Consider the following 5,000-nt stretch of genomic DNA (forward strand, 5'->3'; position numbering starts at 1 on the left):
TTTCTTTCTTTCTTCCTCTCTCTTGCAATTTCCAATCAATCATTTTTATCTCACGGGCCGTGATGCATTAGTACTAACACCCTAGTGTTCCGTACCCATATACCACGATGCCCAAACCGGCGACGTGCCACGCGCGGACGCAGAAGGCGAGACTGCGACAGAAGCGAAACGGGGGAGACGTGCAGTGTATATCTCTTCTCGGTCTTTTGGCGGATACAAGGGAGAAAGAAACACGAGTTCCGTCCGCTAACATGCGCATTTCATGCAGTCCGACTATCATTCTAGTGCTTCTTACACGCACCACATCATGTTGAATTTGGCGACGTGACACCCGAGGAGGCAGGTGCCGCGACCGTGACCAGAGCGTAAGATGGACGTGTAATATTTATCGCTTCTCGGCCTTTTGGCTAAGATCAAAGTGTAGTATCTGTTCTTATCAGCTTAATATCTGATACGAGCCCTATTTGGACTCACGATATTAATCTTATTTTTGGCCCGAGACAGTGTGTCTGAAGCTCGCCTCGGCACTGTCAAGGGTTGCCCTGGTATTGCACTACCTCCAGGTGTGGCCCACCCGTCTCAAAACAAAAAACAAAAATTCCGAAACAGCATCAATAAGCATCAGCCATGATGACCAGAGACAGGCAAAAGAGGGAAGCGTAGAAACAACACCAAGCAAAGCAGGGAACCTACAGCAGACACAGAACACACTGGAGACAACCACTGGGAAATGTCCTGTCTGGCCACTAGGGTACACATTCATTCATTCATTCATTCATTCATTCATTCATTCTATCTATCTATCTATCTATCTATCTATCTATCTATCTATCTATCTATCTATCTATCTATCTATCTATCTATCTATCTATCTATCTATCTATCTATCTATCTATCTATCTATCTATCTATCTATCTATCTATCTATCTATCTATCTATCTATCTATCTTTCTTTCTTTCTTTCTTTCTTTCTTTCTTTCTTTCTTTCTTTCTTTCTTTCTTTCTCTCTCTCTCTCTTTCTTTCTTTCTTTCTTCCTCTCTCTTGCAATTTCCAATCAATCATTTTTATCTCACGGGCCGTGATGCATTAGTACTAACACCCTAGTGTTCCGTACCCATATACCACGATGCCCAAACCGGCGACGTGCCACGCGCGGACGCAGAAGGCGAGACTGCGACAGAAGCGAAACGGGGGAGACGTGCAGTGTATATCTCTTCTCGGTCTTTTGGCGGATACAAGGGAGAAAGAAACACGAGTTCCGTCCGCTAACATGCGCATTTCATGCAGTCCGACTATCATTCTAGTGCTTCTTACACGCACCACATCATGTTGAATTTGGCGACGTGACACCCGAGGAGGCAGGTGCCGCGACCGTGACCAGAGCGTAAGATGGACGTGTAATATTTATCGCTTCTCCGCCTTTTGGCTAAGATCAAAGTGTAGTATCTGTTCTTATCAGCTTAATATCTTCTCGCTTCTCGGCCTTTTGGCTAAGATCAAAGTGTAGTACCTTGATCGCCAAAGGCCTGAGAGTGGTGGCTCCAGTACTCCTAGCGTGTACCGCCCTTTTCAGGGCGAATACGGTGCCAGCCGAGGACAAGGCCCGCTTGCGGGTTTGGTTTCATCGCCCCTTGTTCCGAGGCAGCCTCTCTCTCACAGGTGGTGTTAAGTAGGTGGCCCTGCCACCTACCGCCCTTTTCAGGGCGTTGAACACCAGCCGAAGGAGGGCCCTCTTCTGGGCTTGGTTGATCGCCCCCTCCCAAGGCCGCCTGACTTGGGTATATCCCAATGGAGTCTGCTCCTACTGCCGCCACTGGAGCGGAGCAGTGGCGATCGACAGGCGACTGCCCCAGCAGCCCTCTACAGCTACTGCCCCGTAGCCCTTTACACTGCGGGGGAGGCTCGGTCCTTATGTCCTCTATGAGGACGCCGGACCTTGGGACGTCGCCCCATGGACCACTCGTACAAGAGCTGCCCCGGACAAGCCCTCATGCCGCGGTGACTGAGGAAGCCACACCAAACCACAGTGCCGCCCGGATCCGGCAGCCTTCCAGAGAGGGAGAAACTCTCACCGTGTTCTTCCCCCTGCCAGACCACTTCGTGTGCCCAGAGGATGGGTGCACACAGGCATTCCGCTCAAATGTATGGACAAGCCAGAGGCAGTCACTATCAAGACACCTGGAACAAGGGCACGACTTCCGTGTCACAAAGTTTATTTACCACTGCCTGATGTGCAACCAGTCAATGGGAAGCCGCCCCAAAAACCACAGATGCAGCACGGTCTCCGCACAACCTCCACTACTCCAAGACCCTACAGCCTTCCGGCATGAGTGTGACCTCTGCCACAACACGTTCCCAAGCAGGAAGGGACTGCATAACCACATGGTATGGCATAGGCGTGAAGCAGCCAGGACCGCAAGGACGGATCGCAATCGCACGATACTACCACCAGGACAAGACCCCGAGCCAGAAGCTGTAGACCCCGAGGAGGACAACACCACATCTCAGTCTACATCAATATCGCCTACCGCAGAGGAGTTGGCTAACTCCCTGATGGAAATCCCAGAAGCTGTAGCAGAACCCGAACACGTAGAACCCGAGGACAACAGCGCCACAACTCAGCCTGCATCAACATTGACTCCCACAGGGGAATCGGCTAACTCCTTGATGGAATCCCAGGCCTCCTCTTCTAACACAATTGAGCCGTGTTGCCCCACGGATCTCACAGGCAATGCTGCAGCCATCATCAACTCCAGTGCCATTGCCACCCTGGATCATCCTGAAGTGGACACCATCACAGGAATTGGGGAAAGCAGCGACAGTCCTGACCTGCCACAACCCGAGCCCCTAGACAAGTTCATACTATCTGACTTCGTTTCTGAGCTGAACAACATCCTAGAGGGAGCTGCCGCTTCGACCAACTGGGCCAGATTTGAGGATATTCTCGAGGAAGCCACCCAAGTTGCCTCCAATGCCGTTCGCCTTCCTCCTCCGCGGGACGGTGCGTCACGGCCAAAAAAGGTCAACCCAGACGACCCACGGCAAATCCAGAAGATATATAGGCGGAACAGGCGACAAGCTATACGACTCATCTGCGACGGGTCATCAAGAAGATGCGAAATTCCATGTGAGCAAGTAGAGGAACACTTCACCACGCTGTGGCAGCCGGAGGTGTGCAGCACAAATATTTTCCACGACCGCCCCTGCGCCACAACTGAGGTAGACCTCGGCCGGTTCACACCGCAGGAAGTCAGAAGAAAAGCCACAAAAGCTGAGAACACTGCACCTGGCGATGACCGTCTAACCTATAGGCACTGGCTGGATGTTGACCCTGATGGCATCTTCATGGCATCCACTTTCAACATCTGCCTAAAATACAAGCGGATCCCGGACTCATGGAGAACTTCTAACACTGTCCTAATATTCAAGAAGGGGGACTCGGCCGACATATCCAACTGGCGGCCTATTTCCATAGCAAGAACCCTGAACAAGCTCTACACCGGCTGCCTGGCGTCGAGGCTCCAGTCTTGGATAATACAGAACAGCGTGCTTAGCCCGACCCAGAAAGGATTCTTGCCTCACGATGGTGTGTACGAACACAACTACATCCTGCAGCACCACATCAATGACGCAAGGGCTAACAACAAGGAACTGTGTGCAGCATTCTTGGACTTCTCAAACGCATTTGGTTCAATCCCTCACACAGCCATCATCGAAGCAGTAGGAGCAGCTGGCTGTGGAACTGACTTCAAGGATATTGTAACCGACCTTTACAACAACAACACAAGCCGTGTCCTCACCAATGGGGAGTCTACTCACCCCATTCCCATGCAAAGAGGAATCAGGCAGGGCTGTCCCCTGAGTGGCCTGCTTTTCAACATGACAGTTGACCCCATCCTTCGAGACATCCAAGGCGACAGCACAAAGCACGCTGTCCTCGCCTATGCTGATGACATCACACCACTAGCGGACAACCCCACTCTACTGCAGCAGCAAATCGACAGAATCGCAGCACTAGCATCTTCATTATGCCTGACCCTCAACCCTAGCAAGTGCAAATCTATCCATGTTTCTGGCCATAGACCTGTCGGGATCCGGGAGACGGAATTCCACATCCGGGACACCCCAATCACCATCTTAAAGGAGTTCGAGTCCTTCAGCTACCTTGGACGTCCTGTAGGCTTCAATGTGCTAAAGGACGAAACGACAATCGAGGCAGCCATCAGCACTGCAAAGAAGATCCTGACATCAATGTTAGCACCATGGCAACGCCTAGATGCACTAAAGACTTTCGTCTACCCGTCCCTGAACTTCTCCATGCGCTGTGGTTCCTTAGGAAAAACCGACTGGATGAGACTTGACCAGGAGCTACGGCCGCTTATCAAGAGGACCCTCTACATCCCGAGCAATGCAGCCAACGAGTACATCTACAGTAAATCTGGAATGGGAGGCTGCGGAATCCCACTAGCAGCTGAGACCAGCGATGTAGCTCGGATAGACGGCGCCTTCAAACTCCTGACGTCGCGCGATCCAGTTGTTGCCCATATTGCCAAGGAGAACCTCTTCCACACTGTCAGCAAGCGCCTGCGTGCCACCTGCTCCGCATCCGACGTGGAGTCCTTCCTGGCTGGGGACACCGAGGGGCCCTTCAGAATATCCACCAACGAGCTCTGCAACGTATGGACTGAGGCTAGGAAGGCTTCCCGTCGCCTCGGAGTAACATGGACCATTGAGGAAGGTGGGCTGAGCATCTCGAGGAAGGACAAGACCATGACTGAACGCTGGAGAACCAGGATCATGCGCACCCTGCGCGACCAACTGGACAAAGAACGCTCACAGGAACTCTGTGACCTGGCCAACCAGGGCAAAGCAATGGACTGCGCAAGACTCGACCCCAGCAGCTCCCACTTCATCAGCAAAGGCCTGTACACACGCTTCGCCGACTGGAGATTCATCCATCGAGCCCGCCTCAATCTCCATCCGTTGAACGGCGCAAGG

General features: G+C 52.2%; 1 non-coding gene and 1 pseudogene across 1 annotated transcript; both read left to right on the top strand.

Moving 5' to 3' along the window:
* Positions 1-387: 387 nt before the first annotated feature.
* On the top strand, positions 388-579 carry LOC135376329 (U2 spliceosomal RNA). The gene has a single exon (XR_010417636.1). It is a non-coding gene; the product is annotated as a U2 spliceosomal RNA (small nuclear RNA).
* An 829-nt stretch (positions 580-1,408) lies between these two features.
* Positions 1,409-1,517, top strand: LOC135376324 (U2 spliceosomal RNA; annotated as a pseudogene).
* Positions 1,518-5,000: the final 3,483 nt, after the last annotated feature.

The sequence above is a fragment of the Ornithodoros turicata genome, unplaced genomic scaffold, assembly GCF_037126465.1.
Source record: "Ornithodoros turicata isolate Travis unplaced genomic scaffold, ASM3712646v1 ctg00001067.1, whole genome shotgun sequence".
NCBI classification, from domain to species: Eukaryota; Metazoa; Arthropoda; class Arachnida; order Ixodida; family Argasidae; genus Ornithodoros; species Ornithodoros turicata.